Source organism: Rhincodon typus, chromosome 11 (assembly GCF_021869965.1).
Source record: "Rhincodon typus isolate 14 chromosome 11, sRhiTyp1.1, whole genome shotgun sequence".
In the NCBI taxonomy this organism is placed as follows: Eukaryota; Metazoa; Chordata; class Chondrichthyes; order Orectolobiformes; family Rhincodontidae; genus Rhincodon; species Rhincodon typus.
Genome location: NC_063342.1, coordinates 1,168,697 through 1,179,217, shown reverse-complemented (window position 1 = coordinate 1,179,217; position 10,521 = coordinate 1,168,697). Strand labels below are relative to the sequence as shown.

Here is a 10,521-nt window from a genome sequence, read left to right as displayed (position 1 = left end):
GAATCCTGCCATTAACCCTGTATTCTGCATTCAAATTCGACCTTCCAAAATGAATCACTTCACACTTTTCTGGGTTGAATTCCACCTGCCACTTCTTTGCCCAGCTCTGCATCCTGTCAATGTCCCATTGGTGGAATGCATTGCCGGAGAGGGTAGTGGAGTCGGCCTCATTAGGGGCATTTAAGCGGCTATTAGATAGGCATATGGATGATAGTATAAGGTAGGGGTGGAGGTTAGATAGACCTTAGGATTAGGGTAAAAGTTCGGCACAACATTGTGGGCCGAAGGGCCTGTACTGTGCTGTACTGTTCTATGTTCTAACCTACAACAGCCCTCCATGCTGTCCACAGTTCCACCAACCTTCGTGTCATCGGCAAACTTACTAACCCATCCTTTCGCTTCCTCATCCAAGTCATTTATAAAGATCACAAAGAGCAGAGGTCCCAGAACAGATCCCTGTGGAACACCACTGGTCACCGAGCTCCAGGCTGAATACTTTCCATCTACTACCATCCTCTGTCTTCTATTGGAGAGCCAGTTTTGTATCCTAAACTAATCTAGTCCCATTTGCCTGCATTTGGCCCATATCTCTGTAAACTTTTCCTATTCATGTACATGTCCAAATATCTTTTAAATGTTGTAACTGTACCTGCATCTACGTACCAGAGAAAAAAGTCCCAGCCTATCCAGCCTTTCTTATAACTCAAACCTTCCAGTCCCGGCAAAATCCTGGTAAATCTTTTCTGAACCCTGTTCAATTTAATAATGTCCTTCCTATAGCAGGGTGACCAGAACAGTACTCCAAAAATGGCCTTGCCAATGTCCTGTACAACCTCATCATAACTTCCCATCTCCTATACTCAGTGGCCTGAGCAATGAAGGCAAGTGTGCTAAACGCCTTCTTAACCAACCTGTCTACTTGTGTTGCAACTTCAAAGAACTATCCAAATCATTTATATAAATGACAAACAACAGTGGAACCAGCACTGATCCCTGCAGAGCACCAATCCCTGTGGTCACTGTTGGTCACAGGCTTCAGTCCAAAAAACAACCCTGTACCATTACCTTCTGTCACCTACCTTCAAGCCAATATTGTATTCAACTGGCAAGCTCTCCCTGAATCCAACTTTACCCATTAGTCTACCATGTGGAACTTTGCTAAAGTCCATGTAGACAACGTCTGTCATTCTGCCCTCATCAATATTTTTGGTTATGTCCTCAAAAAAAATCAATCAAGTTTGTCTGACATGATTTCCCATGCACAAAGCCATGCTGATTATCCCTAATCAGCCCTTGTTTCTCCAAATGCATGAAATCCTGTCTCTCAGAATCCCGTCCAACAACGGATTTCAGACATCAGACTCCCTGGTCTATAGTGCCCAGGCTTCTCCTTACAGCCCTTCTTAAAAAAAGAACATAAGGAGTAGGAGCAGGAGGAGGCATCTGGTCCATCGAGCCTGCTCTGCCATTCAATAAGATCGTGGCTGATCTTTTTGTGGATTCAGTTCCAGATACCAGCCCACTCACCATAACCTTTAATTCCTTTACTGTTAAAAAATCTGTCCATCTCTACCTTAAAAATATTCAACAGCATAGCTCCATTGGGCAGGGGATTCCCACAGTTTCAAAACTCTTTGGGTGAAGAAGTCCCCCCTCAACTGAGTCCTAAATCTGCTTCTCCGTATTTTGAGGCTATGCTTCCGAGTTCTAGTTTCACCTGCCATAACCTACTCTGCTCCCCCTCCAGTGCCAGTACATCTTTTTTCAAGTGAGGAGAACAAAATTGTACATAGTACTCCAGGCGTGGCCTTGCCAACACCCTTAACAGCTGCAGCATAACCTCCCTGTTTTTATGCTGCAGTCCTCCAGCAATGAAGGACAATATTCCATGTATCTTCTTAGTTACCTGCTGCACCTGCAAACCATAGGCCACCCTCCAGTCCTCTGGCACCTCATCCATGGCTGTAGATGAACAAATGTCTTTGATAGGGCCTCACAGTTTCTCCCCTAACTTCCCACAATGTCCTGGGATACACTTGATCAGGCCCCAGAGATTCATCCACCTATATGTTTTTTAAGACTTTCACCTCTTCTTCTGTATTGTGGACTGTTTTCAGGACATCAATATTTATTTCCCCGGTATTTATTGACTACCCTCCATTTCTTTCTCCTCAGTAAAAATTGATATGAAATAATCTCCATCTCCTGAGGTTCCACACAGAGGCGATCTCATTGATCTTTAAGAGGTCCTATTCTCTCCCAACTTGTTCTTTTGCTCTTAATGTACTTGTAGAATTGCTTTGGATTATATTTGACCTTATCTGCTAAGGCTATCTCATATCCCCTTTTTGCCCTCCTGATTTTCCACTTAAGAATGCCTCTACACCCCTTGTACTCTTCACTTGAGCCCAGTTGTCTATACCTAATATATACCTCCTTATTTTTGACCAGAGCGTCAATATCTTTATTCATCTATTGTTCCCTACTCTTACCAGCCTTGCTCTTCACTCTAATGGGAGCAGAATGCCTCTGAAGTCTCACTATCTCACTTTTGAAAGCCTCCCACTTGTTAGTCATGGAGTCATGCAGCATGGAAACAGACCCTTCAGTCCAACCAATCCATGGTGACCATAATCCCAAACTAAACTAGTCCCACCTGCCTGCACTTGGCCCATATCCCTGCAAATACTTGTACAGGGCCTTGGTGAGACCACACTGAGAATATTGTGTGCAGTTTTGGTCTCCTTTTCTGAGGAAGGATGCTCATGCTCTTGAGGGAGTGCAGCGAAGGTTTACCAGGCTAATTCTGGGGATGGTGGGTCTGAAGTATGAGGAGAGATCGACTAGGTTAGGATTGTTTTCGCTGGAGTTCAAACAAATGAGGGAGGATCTCATACAGATTTATAAAATTCTAACAGGACTGGACAGGGTAGATGCAGGGAGGATGTTCCCGATGGTGGGTGTGTCCAGAGCCAGGGGTCACAGTATGAGGATTCCAGATAAACCATTTAGGACGGAGATGAGGAGACATTTCTTCACCCAAAGAGTGGTGAGCCTGTGGAATTCATTATCACAGGAAGTAGTTGATGCCAAAACATTGAATGTATTCAAGAGGCAGCTAGATATAGCGCTTGGGTTGAATGGGATCAAAGGTTACGGGGAGAAAGCAGGATTAGGCTATTGAGTTGGACAGTCAGCCATGATCGTGAAGAATGGCAGAGCAGGCTAGAAGGGCCGAATGACCTCCTCCTGATCCTATCTTCTATGTTTCTATGTTATTCATGTACTTACCTAAATGTTTTTTAAACAGAATTGTACCTGCATCCACCACTTGCTGTGGGAGTTCATTCCACACATGAACCACTCTGTAAAAAAAAATCCTTCATATCTTTTTAAAATCTTTTGCCTCTCACCTTAAAAATATGCCTCCTACTCTTGAATTCCCCTGCCCTAGGGAAAAGACACCCGCCATTCACGTTATCTATATCCATTGTGATTCTATAAACCTCTATAAGGTCACCCCTCAACCTCCTACACTTCAGTGAAAAAAGTCGCAGACTTTCCAGCTTCTCATAAGTCAAACCCTCCATTCCTGGCAACATCTTGGTAAATCTCTTCTGAACCTTCTCCAGCTTAATAATATCCTTCCTATAACAGGACGACCAGAACTGGACATAGTACTCCAGAAAAGGCCTCAGCAAAGGTCTTGTACAACCTCAACATAATGTCCCAACTTCTATACTCAGAGGTCTGAGCAATGAAGGCAAGCGTGCTAAACACCCTTTTAACAACCCTATCTATATGTGATGCAAACTTCAAAGAATTATATACCTTAACTTCCTACCTAACTTCTTATATTCACTCTGCAAATCTTCAACCCTTTCCCTAACTATGTCGTTCTTACCAATGTGTATAACAATCTCTGACTTCTCACTCTCCCCTTTACAATATGCTGCAACTGCTTTGAGATGTCCTTGATGCTGACACCAGGGAGGCAACATACCATCCTGAATTAAAGCTTACAGCCACAGAATCTCCTGTCTGTGCCCCTGACAGGTGAGGCCCCTATAACAATTACTTGTTTGAATCTTGACTATCCCTGCTTAACAAAAGATTCATTTTTGGTGCCCAAGATCTGGCTGCCACTTCTATTTTCCTCTGAGAGACTATCCTCCATCACCCACGCCCCCCCCCCCCCCCCCCCCCCCCCCCCCCGACCACCCACAGGGAGAATAGCCACAGGAGACTCCTGAACTACCTTCCTGCCTCTCCCGACAGTCACCCATCTATGTTACTAAAGCTGCAGTGTAAACACCTCTCTAAAGCTACTAACCATATCACTCTGTGTCTACTGTATGGTCCTCAGTGACTCTATCTCTCCAGCCGATCCAAACTGATATGAAACGCGTCCAAACACAGCTCCTGCAGACATAGTCTCCAGGGAAGTCAACTGTTCCCTAATCTCCCACATTGACAGGAGGAGCATACCACCCCCTTGACTGTTGTAATTGCCTCTTAAACATTTGCTGATGTAGACTTACCTAAAAAGACCCACATTTTTCTCAAATGCAGTGTTTTTAGACTGACTGCTGTGACACATTATGCTGGGAGAACTTAAAGCCTATGTTCTATATTATAAGACCTGAAAGAAGAAGTTCTAAATACCACCTTTTTTTTTAGAAAAATGAAATCCATCCTGCTCTTACCCACAGTTTTTAATTCTAAGCATGCATAAGAGAAAAGAATTAAATTCTTAAAATCCAGCACTTAGTTTAAACTCCCAGCAACCAAAAACCACCTCCTCCTTAAATCCTCTATCAGTCAGCTCTCAACTCTCCGTCTCTGAGTAAAGGTATGTTGATCCCTCTGATCCTAGATTCAACCTTCCAAAAATAACGGATCCAGGAACCTGCTTCCCGTCGTTACTTAAACTGCTACTAACAAACCCTTGATAAACAAGTTGAAAAGGTCAGTTTTCTGAGTCCTGTGCACATGAAAAAAAGAAATCTCTCTCCAGAGCCATTGACACCTCAAGAAACACATGGACAGTCACTCCCACAAACTCCGTGTCATCCAATCTCTCCTTCCTCCTTACTGTTTTTTTTGGACTATAAAAGTTCCAAAGTAATTTTAAAAGAAAAATATTTCTCTTCTGCTCTAGAAAACCAGAGGAAAATTCCAAGAAAAACCTCTAACTCAGGAGCATCTGCAAGATCTACACTACTCTCCTTCCACCTTTTCCTTTGATAATGTTCACCAATAACCCTGGTTATCTTCAGCATTGATCATGATAACTTTGGCCCATGACCATTGTTGCATTGCCCATTAACACTGGTAATCTTCACAATGAATCATGGTAACCTGTGCCAGGGCTTTGTCCACAACACTGACAGACTAACATCTTGGGATAGATGACCAAATGTTTGGTCAAAGAAGGAGGTTACTTTTTTATTCATTCAGAGTCACTGCCAAGACCAGCATTTATCGCCCATCTCAGTAAGGATCGATTAAATTGCTGTGGATCTGGAGTCACATGTAAGCCAGAACACGTAAGGGTGGCAAATTCCCTTCCTGCAAGGACTTTAGTGAAAATGATGGGTTTTTAAGATAATTGACAGCAAGTAACTAGATGGTCAGCATTAGGATAGTTCTTTCTCTCAGATTTAGTTTTAATTTAATTCAAACTTCACCATATGCTGTAGTGGAATTTGAACCTATGTCAAGGGAAAACAGGTGGATTTTCTCTTGTTGGAGATGGCATTTGTGTGGTGCAAATGTTACTTTGCCAGTTGTCAGCTCAAACTTCAATATTGTCCACATCTTGCAGCATTTGGACATTTACTGCTTCAGCATCGAAGGAGTCGCGAATGGTATTAAACATTACATAGTCATTGATGAACATCCCCACTTCTGACCATCAGACAGTTGGAAGGTCATTGATGAAGAGCTGAAGATATTTTGGCCAAAAAACACGACCCTGAGAAACTCTGGCAGTGATGTCCTGGAGCTGACATGCCTAACCTCCAACAACCACAACTATCTTCCAATGTGCCAGGTAGGACTCCAACCAGTAGAGAGTTTCTCTGATTCCTGTTGAGGTTTGCTCAGCCCTTGATGCCGCACTTGGTGAAATACAACCTTGTTGTCAAGGGCAGTCACTCTTCCTTCCCCTCTGGAGTTCAGCTCTTTGTCCATGTTTGGACCAAAAATACAATGAGATCAGGAACTCAGTGGCCTTGCAAAAGCCAAATTGGATATCAGTGAGTAGGAGCTGCTTGATAGCACTGTTGATGACACCTTCTGTCTCTTTACTAATGATTGAGTATGGTTTGACAAGACAGTAGTTGGCTGTTTTTGATTCGTCCTGCTTTTTCTGGACAGGGTATACCTGGGCAATTTTCCACCTTGACAGGTAGGTGCCAGTGTTGTGGCTGTATTTTTATTTGTTCATGAGATGTGAATGTCAATGGCTGATCCAGCAATTTTGCCCTGTCCAGAAAATGTCCTTGAGAGGGTGAAAGTGAGCTACTCTTGAACTGTTGTAGCCTTTAGGGTAAACTGATATCTACAGTGTTAGGAAGAGAGTTTCTGGATTTTGACGAAGTGACTGAAGGAACGATGATGTATTTCCAAGTCAGGATGGTTTGTGACTTTCAGGCAAACTCGCAGTTTGCGGTATTCCCATGCATCTGTTGCCCTTGTTCTTTTCCGAGGTGTGGGTTTGGCAGGTGCTGTCAGAGGAATCTGGAACAGCCTTGTTAGAGACATGACAGAATCTGGAGTAATGGTCTTCACTACTACTACAAGAAAGTTGTCAAGGCCCACAGCTTTTGCAGTGCCCAGTGTAAAGGTATCTTTTTGTTTTTTCTGTATTTTGATTGTGGACTGAAATCGGAAAAAGACTATTTTTAAAAACCAAGGATTGCTGAAGGACTGCTGCACTTCTTAAAAGCAAGTTACCTGCTTCTCATTGTAAGTGCTGTTTACACAGCTGTTGCTTTGAGTCATTACAGACCATCTGGAGCTGTGCAAAAGTGGAGTTTTGGCTGGCAACAAATAGTTTATTTGTCTGTGACCAGTGGCCAGTTATTGGTAACAAAAACCTTCTGCCTGCTACTGAATGTGTGAATGGCTCCTATGTAACTGAAAAGTTCGAGGTTGTGCATGTTTTGGACAAAAGCCTTTGGACCTCTAGAAGGGAAGAAGCTGTTTTTGCTAGGCAGTGAAATGCATCTCTGTGGAGAGTGTGCAACAAAGATTTACCAGACTGATTTCTGGGATGACAGGAGTGACATATGAAGTGAGAGTGGATCAGTTGGGACTACATTTGGTGGAGTTTAGAAGACTGAGAGAGGAACTCAGGAACCTATCAAATTCTAAGAGGGCTAGACATGGTAAATGTGGGAAGGACCAAAGGACACAGTCTAAGGATACAGGGTAAACCATTTAGGACTGAGATGAGGAGAAATTTGTTCACACAATGTATGGTGAGCCTGTGGAATTCTCTGTCACAGAAAACAGTTGAGGCCAATATATTGAATGTTTGCAAGAAGAATTTAGATATATTCCAACGAGAAGGAATCAAATGTTATGGAGAGACAGAAAGAACAGGGTACTGTGCTAGATGATTAGCTATGATCATATTGAATGGTGGAGCAGGCTTGAAGGGCCAAAAGGTCTACTCTTATTCCTGCCTTTCATGTTGCTGTCACAAGTCCAAAGATTGTCAGTCACTGTAATTAAGTCAGAAACCTTTATAAGTGTGAAGCAGTCACCTTGTGCCTTTTGTACATATAAGTGAAAGTACCCAAAGAAGGAAAATTGACAACCAGTGTTCTGATCAGCAAAAGGAACAACACAGTAAATTCTGTGGATGGGGACAACTAAATTGCATTCTCAGTCATTTCCTCTACCTGTAACACCTTTATTTTAATGTATGCATATGTGTGTACAGATGGAGTTTCTATGTGGGTTGGTGTTTTAACCGGTAGAGTTATATGCTGACAGTTCATAATTGTTTATGTGTAGTTCAAATCTATTTAGTTGTAGATAATAGTAATCCTTGCTAAATACAGAAACTTCGTCCACACTTTCTGTTACATCGGTTGAAGACTGCCGGTTGTGATGCTGGGGATATCAGGAGGAGGCCGAGATGGATCATCTGTTTAACCTTCCTTGATGGGAATGGTAGAGCAAGGAATACACTGGGTCATGAGATTGCAAAGTGTGGTTAAATGCACAAGTGCTCCTGATGACCCACAGAGCTTCATGGATGCTCAGTCTTAAGTTGCTTGAAATGTATCCTATACAACACAGTAGTGCAGCATCCACAATAGGACTTCTTCGAAGGACTGTTCAGTAGTCACTGTTATTGAGATTGCTTCAGGGAGTTCAGTGAGGATGACGTGAAGTAAGTGCGCCATACTACAACTGCGCCTCCCTTGTCCGCGGGTTTTATGGTGAAGTTGGGATTGGAGCGGAGGGAGCAGAGGGCTGCACGTTCTGCGGGGGAGAGGTTGGAGTGGGTGAGAGGAGTGGAGAGGTTGAGGCAATTGATGTCTCGACGGCAGTTGGAGATGAAGAGGTCGAGGGAGGGTAGGAGGCCTTGGGGTGGTGTCCAGGAGGAGGGGGTGTGTTGGAAGCGGGAGAAGGGGTCAGTAGAGGGAGGGTTAGGTTCACGGTTAAAGAAGTAAGCGTGGAGGCGGAGGCGGCGGAAAAACTGCTCTATGTCCAAGCGTGAGCGGCATTCGTTGATCTGTGGGTGGAGGGGGACAAAGGTGAGCCCTTTACTAAGGACTGACCGTTCGTCCTAGTAAGGGGTAGGTCTGGGGGGATGGTGAAGACTCGGCAGGGCTGGGTGCTGCTGTCTCCTCTGGAGCTGCTGGCTGTGGAGGCTGTGGGCGGAGCTGTGTCGGCGTCGGCTGTGGGCGGAGCTGCGTCGGCGTCGGCTGTGGGCGGAGTTGCGTCGGTGTCGGCGGTGGGTGGAGTTGTGTCGGCGGTGGGCGGAGTTGCGCCGGCGGTGGGTGGAGTTGCGTCCGCGTCGGTGATGGGCGGACCGGCGTCGGAGGTAGGAGGAGCGGGGTAGGCGGCGGCAGTAGCGGTGAGGGTGGTCACGACTTCAGTGTCGGTGGCAACGGCAGCGATGGTGTTTGCTGTCCCGGAAGTGGGGAACCCGGCGGTGGCGGATGTGACGTCATCTGTGGATTCTCCGATAGTGGCCTCATGGCCAATGGCGGCGGACCCATTGTGGGGAAGGTCCTGGGTACGGCTGGGGATTTGTGGGGTGGAGGAAGCCCGTTTTGGGTGGTAGGCACCAGTAAGTTTACTGTACTTACGGTTTTTAGTGTCCAATAAAGCTGAGTAGAATTGGGAGTTCAGGTTGTGGATCCTACGTAGAATAAAAAACAGGAGAGGTCCTTTGCAGGTCTGGGAGAGGGAGGCTCTGAGCTGGGGTAGGCTTGATTGTAGTGCCTGGAGATGCCGGCGCATTGCTGCAAGTTTGTGTTTCAGGAGTCGCAGGGAGAAACGTTTCTGAAGGATCTCAACACCATGAGTGTAGATATTATCACGGTTGGGGCCAAATTGGGAAGGCTTGAATGTGGATTGTAGTCCATTGGGGATGATCTGGTTCCGTAGGCAGGTGCTAAGGAAGGTGATGTGGCTGTAGTACCTCTACATCGCCGAGGCCGGACGCCAACTCTCCGACACCTCCTCCTACCGCCCCCTTGATCATGACCCCACCCCTGAGCACCAAACCATCATCTCGCAAACCATCCACAACCTCATCACCTCAGGTGACCTCCCACCCACGGCCTCCAACCTCATCGTTCCCCAACCTCGCACTGCCCGCTTCTATCTCCTTCCCAAAATCCACAAACCTGAATGCCCTGGTCGACCCATTGTCTCCGCCTGCTCCTGCCCCACCGAACTGATCTCCAACTATCTAGACTCCATTTTCTCCCCCTTGGTCCAGGAACTCCCTACCTATGTCCGTGACACCACCCACGCCCTCCACCTCCTCCAGAACTTCCAATTCCCCGGTCCCCAACACCTCATCTTTACCATGGACGTCCAGTCCCTCTACACCTGCATTCCCCATGCAGATGGCCTTAAGGCCCTCCGCTTCTTCCTGTCCCGCAGGCCCGACAAGTCCCCCTCCACTGATACCCTCATCCGCTTAGCCGAACTCGTCCTCACACTCAACAACTTCTCTTTCAATTCCTCCCACTTCCTACAGACAAAGGGGGTAGCCATGGGCACCCGCATGGACCCAAGCTACGCCTGCCTCTTTGTAGGTTACGTGGAACAATCCCTCTTCCGTACCTACACCGGCCCTAAACCCCACCTCTTCCTCCGTTACATTGATGACTGTATCGGCGCCGCCTCGTGCTCCCACGAGGAGCTCGAACAGTTCATACACTTCACTAACACCTTCCACCCCAACCTTAAATTTACCTGGACCATCTCTAACACCTCTCTCCCCTTCCTGGACCTCTCTGTCTCCATATCGGGCAACCACCT

The 10,521-nt window shown here is 45.9% G+C and overlaps 1 long non-coding RNA gene across 1 annotated transcript in view; it reads left to right on the top strand.

The window, feature by feature from the left end:
• The first annotated feature begins 5,125 nt into the window (after positions 1-5,125).
• LOC125484467 overlaps positions 5,126-10,521 on the top strand; it is a 9,713-nt gene continuing 4,317 nt past the window's right edge. The window contains exon 1 of the long non-coding RNA XR_007263305.1: positions 5,126-6,055. This is a non-coding gene — a long non-coding RNA (uncharacterized LOC125484467). The remainder of the gene's footprint in view (positions 6,056-10,521) is intronic.